General features: G+C 36.6%; 1 long non-coding RNA gene across 1 annotated transcript in view; it reads right to left on the reverse strand.

The window, feature by feature from the left end:
- Positions 1 to 1157: 1157 nt before the first annotated feature.
- Positions 1158 to 15838, reverse strand: part of LOC116572399 — a 30462-nt gene continuing 15781 nt past the window's right edge. The window contains exons 2-5 of the long non-coding RNA XR_004278291.1: positions 13060 to 13213; positions 6492 to 6597; positions 4461 to 4511; positions 1158 to 1280 (exon numbers count right to left, since the gene is read on the reverse strand). This is a non-coding gene — a long non-coding RNA (uncharacterized LOC116572399). The remainder of the gene's footprint in view (positions 1281 to 4460; positions 4512 to 6491; positions 6598 to 13059; positions 13214 to 15838) is intronic.

Raw genomic sequence — 15838 nt, forward strand, 5'->3', positions numbered from 1 at the left:
CAGGAAATGTGATGCCTCCAGTTTTGTTTTTCTTTTTCAACATTTCCTTAGCAATTCAGGGTCTCTTCTGGTTCCATACAAATTTTAGGATTATTTGTTCCAGCTCTTTGAAAAATACCAGTGGAATTTTGATTGGGATGGCAATGAAAGTATAGATGGCTCTAGGCTGTATAAACATTTTAACAGTGTTTATTCTTCTGATCCATGAACATGGAATGCTCTTCCATCTTTTTGTGTCTTCTTTAATTTCTTTCATGAGTGTTCTGTAGTTCCTCAAGTACAGATCCTTTACCTCTTTGGTTAGGTTTATTCCCAGATATCTTATGGTTCTTGGTGCTATAGTAAATGGAATCTACTCTCTAATTTCCCTTTCTATATTTTCATTGTTATTGTATAAGAAAGCAACTGATTTCTGTACATAGATTTTGTATGTTTCCATATTACTGAATTGCTCTATGAGTTTTAGCAGTTTTGGGGTCGAGTCTTTTGGGTTTTCCATATAAAGTATCATGTCATCTGTGACGAGAGAGAATTTGACTTCTTCATTGCAAATTTGAGTACGTTTTATTTCTGTTGTCTGATTGCTGTTACTAGGACTTCTAGTACTATGTTGAACAAGAATGGTGAGAGTGGGCATCCTTGTCGTGTTCCTGATGTCAAAGGGAAGGCTGTCAGGTTTTGTTTCTGTATTGTTTATTTTGTGCCTCTTTGATGGTAATCCAATATTTTTGTTCCATTTTATCTTCCCTGTTAGCTCTTGAGTTAAGCATTTTTCTTCTTTAATTGTTATTTTATGTAGGGGTATGCAAACTTTTTCTGAAAAGAGCTGTATGGTAAATATTTTTAGCTTTGAGGGTTATATGATTTCTGTAGAAACTACTTACCCCTGCAAATGTCATATAAAAGTTGCCATAGATAAAACTTAACCAAATAGGCAAGGCTGTGTGTCAGTAAACATCAATTTACAAGAACAAGTTGCTAGCTAGATTTGGCCCATGGGTCACGATTGCAGATTCCTGCCTTTTTTTTTTTTTTAAAGATTTTATTTATTTATTTGAGAGAGAGAGAGAGAGACAGCAAGAGAGGGAACATAAGCAGGGGGAGTGGAAGAGGGAGAAGCAGTTTTCCCGCTGAGCAGGGAGTCCAATGTGGGGCTCAATCCCAGGATCTTGGGATCATGACCTGAGTCAAAGGCAGACACGTAATGACTGAGCCACCCAGGTACACCTTCCTGTAGCATCTTAAAGGCATTGTTTTATTGTCTTCTTGCTTCCAAGTTTCTGTTGAAAAATCAGTCACAAAATTATTTTATTATTTCAATGTGTTGTATCTTTTTTTTCTCTCACATCTTTAAAATTTATCTTTGGTGGGGTGACTGACTGGCTTAGTGGATAGAGCCTGCACCTATTGATATCAGGATTGTGAGTTCAAGCTGCATGTTGGGCGTAGTTTACTTAATAAAAATTAAATTTATCTTTGGTCTTCTACAGTTATACTATGATATGCCTAGGTATGATTTCCTTTGTAATTATCCCACTTAGTATTCCTGACACATCTGAAATCTGTTGGTTTTATATTTTTATCAGTTTTGGAAATTTTCAGCCATCATCTCTGTAACTACTACTTCAGTTTCTTTACTTTCTCCTTTCCTTTGGGGACTCCAATTACATATTTGTCAGACCATTTGTGGTCTGTATGTCTCTTACCCTCTGTTCTATTTTTTTCCTTTTTAAAATTTTGTGTTTTAATTTGAATATTTTTTAGTGATTTGTCTTTGAGTTTACTAATCCTGTTTCCTGCTTTGTCAAATCTGCTGTTAACATGTCTAATGAATTTTTAGTTTTTATATTCCATTTCTCAGTTCTAGAATGTGTATTTGATTTTTTTTTGTACAGATTCCAATTATTTATTGAAATGGTCTGTGTTTTCATTCATTTTAATCATTGTTTCTCTCTTTCTCTTTTTTTTTTAACATGTTTATGTTTAAAATCCTTTCCTTATAACTGATATGTGTATCAACTGTGGGTTTGCTTGTAATGTTTATGTTTTCTCTTAACTGTCAGTCACATTCCTTACCTATTCACATGTCTCCTGAAGTTTTTCTTTTTGTTAAATACAGGACTCCTTCTAGTAGAATTTTGTTTCTAAAGCACAAGATGCTGTGCGTGCTTTTACTTTGCTTTTTTATCTGAGCTCTGCTACCTCCCAAGATATCCCAAGACTCAGTAATTTTGTCACTGAGAAAACTGAGACATGGTCTTGGGATCCTCTAGATTCTAAGTCAATATGCCAGCCCATGGAGTGTCATGAAAAACTTTGCTTGTTTTTTTTTTTTTCCCCTTTCCTAAAGACTCTCTCTTCAAAAGCAAGCCCAATTCATAATCAATACTTAATCTCAGCAAGTGACTTCAAGGTAGAAATAGACATCAATATTAGCTCATATAAGAAGGACTCTATCCTTTGTTGTATTAAATTCATTTAGTCCTCTTCGCTTCAATACATATCTAATGTCTTTAATAATATGATTTTGCAATGGGAACAATAGCCTGCTTTTATTTATTTATTTATTTATTGCCTGGTTATTGCAGTGGACCTGCTTCCACTCCTATATTCTACTCAGATCCAGAAGTTGGGAGAAAATATAAAGATAAAATAAGAGTCCTGAAGGTTTACCTTGTTAGACTGCTTTTAACTCCAAGACTTTGAGGGTTAAACTTCCTCTGACTTTAGGGATGTTTCTGTCATAAAATTTTGAGAACTGCCTCCATTGAGTCACTCAGCCTCACTTTTACATACGTATTTTGGGAATAATCAGGTCTATTTTGGTGTATGGTTTGTGTACAAAATTGGGAAATAACATAATGAAAGGTAAGAAGTTATAAGAGTAAGAAATCTATAAATTATAAATCATCATAAAGATGTTAAGTGTCACAATTGTATTTGAACATATAAATCAAGTATGATTTCTTTATGCATATACTTACTTTTAACTACTGCTACAAATATAGTTTATTGGGTGAGGACAGAGATTAAACATAGTTTATGTGAGACTTGTAGAAGTTTAGGAAGATCATCAGAGTTCTTTGAAATAAGTGTCATATCCATCTTAAAGCCCCCTCAAGCCTATCATGTTTTACAAATGATCAAAGTAGAACTTGCTTTAACATCAGCTCTTGGGCAACAACTTTATGTTACTGAGAGTGATAAAACTCTCCTAACTTTGCTAGAACATTGATTGCCTAGGGAGAGCAAATTGGCTCTGAGAAGGTTTTGATTGCAATACAAATACACGAATATTTCTTGAGGACCCGTTGTGATTCCACCACTGTGCTGGGCCTGCTAGGTGCTCAGACACTCTGAGTAAACCCTGAGCCACTGGTTTAGCCTTGTTCTGCTTTGGCAACTGTTCCCCTTCCAGTTATTCCTCTTCAGAATCTTGTAGACTGTATCTCTACCTTGATCAAATTTGGCTGCTCATTTAGTCAAATAATTTTGATATTTGGTTTTTGAGATCAAATAGAATGAGTTGAGTAATTACAGTAACTTGTCTATAATGTCCACTTCTAGGAGTTCTTGATGTCATTCCCTTAACCTTTATTCTATTCAGTCATTTCTGGACATTTTCTATTTTACGTGGCTCCCTCTCTACAAAGCATTTTTGTGTGTGCATGTATGTTGAAGAGAGGGGCTGATCGAATAGACCCTCAATAACTCAGATGAAAAACAATAACAATCTCTTGCATACTGAGTAGAGTACTATGGGATCTTTAGTTCTGTCTCATATCATCTCATTCTGTTCTCACAATAGTTCCCTGCATATAATTGATTCGGAATACAGATACACTTTTAGAGAGTAATTACTTACTTATTAAAGATTAAAATAAAGAAAAATATCAAGAAAGAACTCTTCATATTTATTGTCCAAGCAAACTCAGTTTAGACTCTAACAGTATTGTCTTTTCTAGATTTTTAGAATGCAAGAACCTGTGATATGAAGGCATTTGACTTTTTTTTGTGTTTATTTCAACAAATGGAAGTAGCTAAGTAGATGTAAACTGGTGAAAATGAAAAAGATAATTAATCTGAAGTACTATCTTATTGTTTCATGAAGGCAAATGGAGGTAGGAAAAGCAGCATTTGTAAAATGGCCCATTATTTCCATCAATAGTTCCATTCTCAACCCCTCTCAAGAAACTTACATGCTAAGTTAAATAGTATGGCACTGACATATGTGAATGTCAGCACTGAAATAAATTCCCTAATATACTCTTTCAACCTGTTGTAGTCTAAGGTCTTTCTGTTTAGACATTCTTGATCCTGTATTGTACTGGTAACTGTTATGAATATAGCTCTTTTTATTTTTACATTGTGTTTTAATTTATATTTCTCTGTTAATCTCCCCAGAAATTCTGCATAACAAATTAAAGAAAATGGAAATTTAGGGAAGCAAAGTGACTTACCTTAGATTATATGTTAGGATGGGATCTAGAAGTCAGGCTTGGATAAATGTTCTGTAGGAACACAAAAGAAACATGTATTCTGCTGTTGTTGAATTGTAGTCTCCCATAATTTCAATTAGGTCTGGTTGTTTTTATAGGTTATTCAAAATTTTATTATCCTTGGTAATTTGTTGTCTGCTTATTCTCTCACTTACTGAGCCAAAGTGTGCTAAATTCTCCAGCTATGACTGAATATTTGTCTATTTCTTCTTTCAGTTTTGAGAACTTTTTGCTTTACATATTTTGGGGTTATACTATTAGATGTACATTTAGTATTGTTGTGTCTTCCTCTTGAAATGACTATCTCTAGTAATCTTGTCTTGAAGTCTGTTATGGCTGGTACTGTACCGATGTAATTTACATTACACCATTGTTCTCCAGAGACTATTGGAATGATACAGACCTTCTCCAAATGGCAGAACAAATCAACTTTTGATTATATGCATGAGTCATTTGCTGAAAATTACAAATTCCAGGTCAAATTCTCTTGGCTTCTAGCACACAACTAGCTGGGTTTCAACATAAGCCAGTTGAGAATACAAACTCATTTTGTAAAGCCAAGTCATAATTAGAAAGTTAATTTGCTCACCCTCAAAATCACATAATGAATACTGAAGCCAAATATAAATTGCTTTTGCATTATCCCTTATTTTGGACTATTTATCTCCTTGATTCCTTTATTAATGTGGATAATTTAGAGTTGGGTATATAAAAATGATAATTTTAGTCTTCCTCTTATCTAAATAGAGCCATTTATTAGCACCCGTCTTTGACACAGCATCCATCATATATTTGGAGTTAGACATCTTTGTGGTGGATGAATGAAGGAATGTTTCAAACATTTGCTATAAGTGGGGTTGGACCAACTTTGAGGATGAAGTCATTTGTGAAGATGGAGGAGTGGTGGCAAAGGGTGCTGTCTGGGTGCTAAGAGTTGGCACTATATTCCTGAAGAAACTTAGCTCAGGAAATCTCCAACTAGTTGGTCAATGGACAGCAAAGTTTTATTTAGCATAATTTCAAGCCAACTACTTTAGTCAAGCCATCCATGGTCAGAGATGATGACAGAAAATTTGTCAGTGCCCCTCATTTCCCTTATTTGTTCAAAGTAATGCCTTACATTCATCTTTATTCAGAAATTTCAATTTCTATATTTTTTCTCCAGCATAGTTACCAAGTCATACCCCATAAATCACAAGACTGTAGGGGAAATTAGAAACAGCACTTATTCACAGAACTGTTAAGAAACCCAAGCCTGGATGGTGATGCAGGAAAAGCTGGTTACAATGTATTTCTCATCCTAATATTAAAGATACCACCTCTCCATGAAAATGTTCAGTGGTTGCTGAATCCCTTACCCTCTTCTGAAACATTCGGAGGCTCTTTTGTACCTCTAGCTTTATTGATGAGACTGTCCTTAAACCTGTAATCTTCACTAAACAGCAGCTTCTGATAGAAAGCTCTATTGAAAGGATGAAGCCTGCACATAATCCATCCCCTTTCTAAAAATTTGAAAGGTGGGTTTCAAAATATACAGCGAATGTGGCCATTAATTTAACTTTTCGTCTAAGAGCTAGAGTCAAAGGTAATAAAGATCCAAATTGTTCAATGCACACAGAATCTAGAAGTGAAAATGAATCTCCCTTATGTGTGCATTCATTTGCATTCTTATTAACAGAGCAGAATCTTATGGAAATTTTTCTATACAGTCAGGTTGGGAAACAGAAATGTAGAGCTCGTCCTGTTTCTTCATGCACATGCTGTTTCCCTGTGGTGGAATCAAGGTGAATGATTTGGGTTTATAAAGAGCCAATATCCACAGTGATTTATTAAGGATCTCCCAGGTTGGACTCCAGTGGCCACGACTGTGTCAGAGTCATGAAACTCAAGAGTCTTATTCCCACATCAATTGCTAGTTTCCTAAAATATCTGAAATGTGGGCATTTCCGTACAACAACCTGCTTTTCTGGTGTTTGAAGTAAAAGAACTTACCAAATTGAGTTATCTGGGGACTGTTGGGAGGTGCACCGGACTGGCTGTTAAAGCTGCTTGTGTTCTAGCAAATCTTCATCCCGAATCATTATTGATTTGGCACATCCTGAGGCAATTACACATTCACAGAAGGCTGATATCAAACAAAAGTGAATCTCTCTCATTGTATTTCATCTGACTTCTGCTCTCAGTAATTTACCCACTCATTGTCACTTTGTAGAACTTGTACAAGTCAAACCAGATCCTTCCATACCATCTTCCCCTCATTCAGGGTCAAATTATCTAGAATTCTTCTTTCACACATTATGTTAGTACTTAACTATTTCCACCTTAGCAACTTCTGTACCCCACGTTCTTTCAGTGATTATGACTACATAAAAAACTTTGATCTATTTATATTTTTATGTTTTCTTAGGTTCTCTCCATCCATTCATTCATTCATTTATTCACCCAATATGTAATTGTGGAGCACCAGCATAGCATGTGGCTGACATTGTTCAATGTATTGGCATGTGATGAAAGAGCCAGTGTTTTATGGCATCCTGTTAATTATCTCAACTAAATGCCTCTTGAGTCCCACCACGCTCATCCCTGCAGTCATTATCCTTATCTAGCGTTGCTCTCTCTAGACTCCTGCAATGACCTCCCCACTGATCTCAGCATCCATTGTGGTCCTCTGCCAATCTACTCTCCACATTGCATGCAAAATGAACCTTCCAGTATTTAAAACCAATTATGTTGCCTACCTCGCAGTTTAGAACTGTCTAATGACTTCCTATTGCTCTAAAATAAAGAAAAAAATGTCTTCAAACATGACAGTAAAGACTTGCATGGTTTTTTCTTGCCTATCTTTTCAACCCTGTCTTTGGTCTCACTCTCCCGGTCTCTCTGTGATTGGCCACTCTTACATACCATGTTCCCTCTTACTACAGGGCCTTTGCACCTGCTGTTCCTCTCCTTCAAGTGTCCGTTCCATCCTTCCACCTGTTAACTCGAACCTTAGCATGTTGCTCTAACTTCAGGGAATTTTTCTAAAAGCTCCCTGATCTGGCCAAATCCCGATCTGTTGGCTCTGATAGGACTCAGTCCTTCTTTTGTACGTCTCACAAAACTCCTACTCAACATTTTTTGGTATGGTTACTCAGTTAATAACTGTTACCTCCATGAGATTGTGAGCCTCGTGAGGACAATGACCAGGCCAAGCTGTGTCCTCCACTATACTTGCACTGTCTAGAACAGTGTGAGGTACATAGTAGGTATTCTACACATTGGTACTGATTAATGAATATTTTACCTCACCAGAGTTGGAATCGGAATTAAAAGATGGCGATAGATGTGGCCATCAGGAGCTGCATAAATTCTCTGAATTTATACGCAAACATTTTTGTGATTATAGATTTTTTTTTTTTCCCTGTGATGATGGGAAAGAGCTCTTAGCTTTCATCAGATTCTGAAAGGAGAAAGTGATTCTAAAAAGTTAATAAGTACTTGAGGGAGACTCTGAGATTTTATTTTTGTTTGTTTTATCACCCTTTAAGACAGAGCTACTCACACAACTTTTTTTCATCAGTAACATGGCATGATATTTATGAAGGCCCAGAAGAACTGTGCTCGGTGAAAACATTAAGCAAATTCAGAAACACTAGGAGTTGCTATGAATTTGAATGAGAATTCAACTTGAATTTGTTGCCCTGAGTTTTTTCTTTAAAGAGCAGAGACCTGGCTACAAACAAGAGAGGATTAGAATGTAGAGAGCGGATGATGGGTATAGACTTATTGCTAAGATTCAGGGGTCCAGTGGGAATCTGTGGCTGTTGGAAGTTAATGCAGAGTGACAGATTGGTGCTTCGAGTAGATTTTTTTTTCACACAAACAAGTCCCTAATTAAAGCATTTTATGTTTATATAGTTGTCACATCCAATAATTTAAAATTATCCTAATTTAAAACAGCATTTAAGAAACTCTAATTAGACTGTTAATATTATGAATTTTCAAGTACTCATGTTCTCTTTCCCTGATTAAAATAAAAAAAAAATTCCCCCACGACAGCCAGCCAGCACCTGATTCTCGAGGTGGTAGTTAACTTAAGGTGAGCATATGGTATAGACCTTCTGCAAATGGGTGGAAAAAGCCTACATTCCTTACTCAATTTCTCATTCAAGTCAGGGAGCAAATTATTAATTTCCTCATGTAGTTTTGCTCATGTCATAAAGTATGAGAAGAATTTAGCTTTAAGAGATTCACAAATGTCAGTAGCTCCCCAAGAGTTACTGATTTTAAAAATCCTTCTCTCAAAAGGAAAAAGCAGGAACAGTAAACACAGCAGAAAAAAAGATCAAGATAAATTTGTTTCAATATTGTGTTTTAAAATGAAAGTTGGAATAGATTTGATGTCTCTGTATATGGAGAGGAAGGTCATTTTTTCCCCTTGATTACAACACCCAAAAGAAATGCAGATAGTTAGTAGTCAGTTTAATTTCCTTTGCTTTGACTGAAAAAGTTGTGCCAATTAAAGATGCCTGAAGCCCTCCAAGCTCAGAATGTTTTTGCTAGTACTTTTTCTTCAATTATTCTGAAGCACTAAATGTGAAAACAAATCTCTTAGATTACTAAGGAGCTGGAAAAACAGGAGGTGGAAAAGAGAGCCAGTGACAAACACAAACCACACCAAAGCAGAGTGGGGTCACCTTCCTGATTCAAGAATGAGGCTGTGTTTCCACAGGAAAGGGTCTTCAGATGGAAAGTGAGGGGGAAGCATCCCCGCCCCTCATCACTCAGCAGTTTCATTCTTCAGACTATCCCCAAGAGAAACTCTCAAGCTTGTATAACCAGAGATATGTACAAGGTGGTTCATAGCATCTTTGATCACAGAACAACTTTAGAAACAAATCCATGGGGCTTATTCATACAAAGTCAAAACAAACAACTACAGGGTAATCCTAAAATTTGGGTAGATCTTGGTGATGTACTATTAAGTGAAAACGGTAGGTCCCCTCTCTCTCTCTGCTTGCCTTTCTGCCTACTTGTGATCTCTGTCAGATAAAAACAAACAAACAAAAACAAAAACAAAAAACCAAAAATGGTAGGTCCCAATATATTATGGTATGATATCCTTTTTATTTTAAGATTTATTTGTTATTTGTTTCTGAGAGAGAGAGAGAACAAGAGTAGGGGGAGGGGCGCAGAGAGAGAGAGAGAGAGAGGGAGAGAGAGAATCCCAAGCAGACCCTCCCACTGAGTGCAGAGGCTGATGTGGGACTTGAACCCAGGACCTTGAGATCATGACCTGAGTTGAAATCAAGAGTTAGTCGCTCAACCAACTGAGCCACACAGGGGCCCCAGCAGGATATCCTTTTTATTAACTTGAAAACAACTAAAATGGATACAAATAAACTGTATTAAAAGGCAAATGAAGAATGATGGGTGTGGAATTTAGGACCATGGTTACTTTGGGCAGGTATGGAGGAAGGCAGGAATTTGAGATAAGACATGACTTGTTGTAGATTATCTTCAAGGTTCCAGTTTTTGTTTTGGGTAATGGGTCTGTAAATCCTTATTACATTGTTAAAAATAACTAAAGCAAGTGGCCATGTGTGAACCAATGTTCACAATGTGTGTCTTGAACCAAAAGAACCAGTTTATAGAGGAAAAGACTTAAAAAGGATACTTTCTGAACTTCCTGATGTTGAGACTGTGTCTGAGTTGGGAAAGGGACTTGAAAGATTCTGTCAAATTACTTACTATTGATTTTCTGTTGTGAGAAAACAAATTGAAAGTGAAACTTCACAAATTCAGAGACTTGGGAAAAGAACAATGAGACAAGTTAAAAACATAAGATTATTTTTCCTGGAAAAACAATAGAGAATGAAAACTGGGGACTAAACATCCTGTTCTTTAGGGTCAACTCAAACTCACTACTTTTATGTAAGCTTAGTATTTTCGAACTCTTACAAAGATTTTTAAACATGTCCAAAAAATGGAACAGTATAATAAGCCCCCATATGCATATATCTCCCAGATTTTTAAAAAAATTTTTAAAAAGATTTTATTTATTTATTTGACAGAGAAATAGAGAGAGCACAGGTAGGCAAAGCAGCAAACAGAGGGAGAGGGAGAAACAGACTCCCTGCTGAGCAGGGAGCCCGATGTGGGGCTCGACCCCAGGACCCTGGGATCATGACCAGAGCCGAAGGTAGACACTTAATGGACTGAGCCACCCAGGCACCCCGTATCTCCCAGATTTAATTGTTATTATGTGAATATTACAGGATATATCTCTAAAAGACAAGAACTCTCCTTTTTTTTTCCTAAAGATTTTTTAATTTATTTGACACAGAGAGAGTGATCACAAGCAGGCAGAGAGATAGGCAGAGAGATGGGGAAGCAGGCTCCCCGCTGAGCAGAGAGCCTGATGTGGGGCTCAATCCCAGGACCCTGGGATCATCACCTGAGAAGAAGGCAGAGGCTTAACCCACTGAGCCACCCAGGCACCCCTCTCCTTCTTAAACATAATGAAAATACTGTTACTATGTAATTCCTAAAAACAACAATAATTTCTTTGATAGCACTGAAGAACCAGTCAGGGCTTATTATTTGCAGTTTATTTGAAACTGAACCTAAACAAGGTCTCTTGAGTATTTTTAAAATCAGAATTTCTGGTCCATTTTCTTTCCTTTCACTTTTATTTATATTTTGTTGTAGACTCTAAGTCCTTTGTCATATAGTTTCCCAGTAATAAAATCATTGTGTCCGTGTTGTGTATTGTAACTTGTTCCATTGTCCTCTGTATTTCATGAAAATTAGTAGTTTAGTCTAAAGGGTTAAATAGATTAAGGGTTAGTTTTGGCAAAACTTTGTAGATAGTGATGTGTGCTTCCATCAGGAGGAAAATAATGTCGAATTGTCTCACTTTTGTAATGCTAGCAACCATTGATGATCATTAGTTAATTAATTGATATAGAATAATGATATTTTAATTTAATTGCTTCTTTGTTTATTAATCTGAAATCATAAGCTAAAATCATTCTATAAAGAGAAAATTTCCCTCATTAATTATGGTTATTTTTTTTTTTTTTTTAAGATTTTATTTATTTATTTGACAGAGAACACAAGTAGGCAGAGAGGCAGGCAGAGAGAGAGGAGGAAGCAGGCTCCCTGCTGAGCAGAGAGCCCGACGCGGGACTCGATCCCAGGACCCTGAGATCATGACCTGAGCCGAAGGCAGCGGCTTAACCCACTGAGCCACCCAGGCGCCCAATTATGGTTATTTTGAGGTAATTCGTAAGCATTCTCGAAGCAGAATGAATAAATTTTTAGTACCATTACAAATTCATGGATTTAAACATACTGGATGATTTTCAGTCTTTTGGAATTATTATCCAAATTGTCATTCAAATTGTCCCCCCTTAGGTCAGTAGAAGCATATTCAGGTGGTTCCTGAGTCCTTTTGATACCATGCTAGTAATCTTCTCAGTCATAATGTTTATTCTAGCCTCATGAACATTTCCTGTTCCAGAGTTAGAAATCAACCACTTCTTCAAAGAGCTTTGGTTTCTTTTAGTGAGAAATTATATTTAGGGAACATAATGTAGGAACTAGACTATACTGTTGGATTGGTCATTTTTATATGCCTTTTCGGTGGAGAATGATCTGATATTCTTTTTAAAAGAAAATTCATTACGAGTTTGTATTGAAACTTCCAAATCTAATTCAGGACTACAGGGTTTTTACTTAACCTCATCAAGTTACCTCTAAATCTTCTTTCAGCCCTGCCTAAATTCCCATTTTTTCAATGACTCTGCCAGTATTATTCATTTGTTTCATCTCACATTACCATTCATAACAGTCTCAGAATAACAATATCAATCCCACTTCCAATGATTAATGAAAACTGTCGAAGACATCTAATAGTTGTTTTTGTCCTTAGGGTACATGCCACTGGGGGGTATAGTCAAATTACTTGTTTTCTAATTTTGACATAACTTTCCAGGGTTTTGCCCCCAAATAGATTCATAGTTGGGGTCATTTATTTCATTTTAATTTTAAGTTAAAACTGCACGGATCTCCTAACTGTTATTGTTTTTTTTTTTTTTCCCACCTGCTCTTATTTTGGAGTTAGTGGGAAATATCTTATCACTTAGTTTCATAGGAGATGGAATTTTTCTTTTTAAATAATGGTTGCCCTGTTGGCACTATCTACTAAAGCTGAATATATGCATGCACTATGATCGAGCGATTCTACTCTTTGCTATACAGCCAATAGAAAGGAATATATCTGTTCATCAAAAGACGCACACTGAAATGTTCATAGCCCCAAGCTTAAAACTACTGAAATGGCCATCAATAGTTAAAATGAATAAATAAGTTATGATATAGTCACACTCTGGATTTCTGTATAGCAACAAGAATAAATGATCTACAGCTATGCCCAGTAATTCAGGTAAATCTCACAAATGTAATTTTGAGAAGAGAAGACAGACACAAAAGAATATGTTGTATGATTCCACTTATATAACGTGTAAAAATAATTAAAAAAAAACCCCTCGGTCTGTATTAGAGTTTAGGATACCTCTTGGTGAATAGGGTCTGGAAGGACACCCGGGAACCTCTGTGGGTGATGGTAATATCTATCGCTTGGTCTCAGTGACTTTTTACACGAGAATCATCAATTTCTGAATATTTATCAATCTGGACACTTCCGTGAATGTCATATGTATATTATACTGCAATTAAAAATGAAATCAACTGTTTCATAACCATCTTCATAGCTTTATTATATAACCATACTTTTCTTCTTTTTTTTTTTTTTTTAGATTTTTATTTATTTATTTATTTATTTGACAGATGGAGATTACAAGTAGGCAGAGAGTCTGGCAGAGAGAGAGGGGGGAAGCAGTCTCCCTGCTGAGCAGAGAGCCCGATGCAGGGCTTGATCCCAGGACCTTGAGATCATGACCTGAACCAAAGGCAAAGGCTTAACCCACTGAGCCACCCAGGCGCCCCAACCATACTTTTCTTCTAATTGAAGCACCAAAATAATGATAGTAAATGGATTAGGAAACATTATAAGTACATGTGTCCATAGTGATAGTTAAGGAGGATGAGGCAAAACTCTTCTTTATAGATTAGTTCCAGTTAATAAATGAGAAAAGAGCAATAGATTTAGAAAGCCCTATTTTATAGCCACCAGTATAGTGGTCAATATACACAAGGATGGGATCATCAGTTGTTGCTAAAACCAATGGGTAAGATACCCACCAGCCTCCCTCCTATCCTCACAGATTGCTTATCAGTTTCCTAGGGGGAGGAAACACCTTTACAATGGTGCAATTTGTTACATACTATCTTATGGAAGGGATCAAACTTATATCGTAGTTGATATTGATCTTTGACATTGAAATGATATTTGTCCCAATAATGAGATGAACTGATATGTAGCATCAGATGTGATGCCCTAGGATGTAGCTGTAGACAATGGTACTGATGTAACATTTCTGCCAACATGTTTAACCTGCATCAAATCATGAAGAAACAGATAAATCCAGACTTTGGCGCAGGCTACAAGACAACCAGCCTCCTTTCTTCAAATGTCAATGTCAGTGTCATAGAAGAAAAACAAAAGGTGGAGGAACTGTTAAGATGATAAGCTATAAGTGACTCCTGATCTCACAAAACAAACTGAGGGTTGCTGGGGAGAGGGGGTTTGGGAGAAGGGGGTGGGATTATGGACATTGGGGAGGGTATGTGCTTTGGTGAGTACTGTGAAGTGTGTAAACCTGGTGATTCACAGACCTGTACCCCTGGGGATAAAAATATATGTTTATAAAAAATAAAAAATTTAAAAAGAAAAAAAAAAGAATACAAAAAAAAAAGATGATAAGCTAACCAGATTTAACACATGATCTGTTGCTTAAAGAAAATCACTGTAAGAGCATTTGGAGGACAATTTATAGGAACCTGGACATGATTACATGATATATAATATTAATCTTTCAATGTTAGATGTCTTAGGTATTGTAGTTATATAGAAGAAAGCTCTTTTTCTTGTAGATAAATGCTTAAGTACTTAGGAGTGAAAGGCTGTGAAGTCTGCAACTCACTTCAGTGGGTTAGCAAACAGTACGTGCACATACATAGGCACAGACAATGCAAATATTGGGTACTTGGTGAGGTAGTAAATTAGTAATTGGTGATGGAGAAATAAAGGTGAAGGTTCTACATGGATTGACTGTGGTGTTTTTAAAATTATGTATTAGGTTTCACATTTTACCAAATAAAGTGTTGGAGAAAAATTATGTATGTGGACAGTTAAAATGATTTTTCTTGATTTAATTCAGCTTAACTCAATAAGCCCCTAATGTGCTCTGGGAAGCATTATTCTTTGAGTGTTTTATAGTAAACAAGAAACAAGATATGCTGTGCAGTAAAGGGTTAATTCAGAGGTTTGGAGTGCTTGAATCTTACACATTCCAAAGAAAAGACTAGACCTTGAGTAACTTCTGGGAGATAACCTCGGAGCCCTTGGAACATCCTGCCAGATAAGCAACTTTGTATATCTGAGACCTTGAGGCAAACTAGATAGACTGTGCTAAAAATGTGATTTATGGTAAATGCCTGTTTCTGTTTGCCTGGGGTCCTGAGCCATGCTGCATCATTTTGCCCTGGGGATGGGGCCTTGGCTAGAGACTGAGTCATCAAGGTCATGCGGGTTCTCCCTACCTACATTACCGTTGACACCAAGGCTTGTGTAATGTACCCTAGTTAGCAAAACTTTGTACCTATGGTCACACATGCTAGGAGAATTCAACACCGTCCATGAAACATCGTTGAGAGAAGTTACATGAAGCTCATCTGGTTTCTGCTGGACTTTGGCTATGTGCTTTTGCATTGCTGATTTTAAACACTGCACTTTCCTTGTAATAAGCCTCAGCCACAAGTATAACAGCCTTTCTGAATCCTGTGAGTCCTTGTAGCAAACCATGGAACCTGTAGGCAGATCTGGGGACTCCTGGTACACCAGTCTTCTAGGAAATTTTAGTTAAATTGAGGAGTCTGGTAAAGTAGCATGGTTGATGCAGACTCAATTGCAGTCCAAGGACAAGAAGGCAGTTCTTTGGGAAATCTGGAGCATAACTATAACTTGTTCTGAAAGTCCAGGGAGGCTCCTAGAAAAAAGGTAATATAGTTGTCCAATTTTTCCAGTACCGTTTATGGAAGTAACTTTTTCCCATTGTATATTCTTGCTCCTTTGTCCTAGATTAATGGACCATATAAGTGTGGATATATTTCTGGGGTCTCTGTTCTATTCCATAGATCTATGTATCCATTTTTATGCCAATACCTACTGT

This window comes from Mustela erminea, chromosome 13 (genome assembly GCF_009829155.1).
Source record: "Mustela erminea isolate mMusErm1 chromosome 13, mMusErm1.Pri, whole genome shotgun sequence".
NCBI classification, from domain to species: Eukaryota; Metazoa; Chordata; class Mammalia; order Carnivora; family Mustelidae; genus Mustela; species Mustela erminea.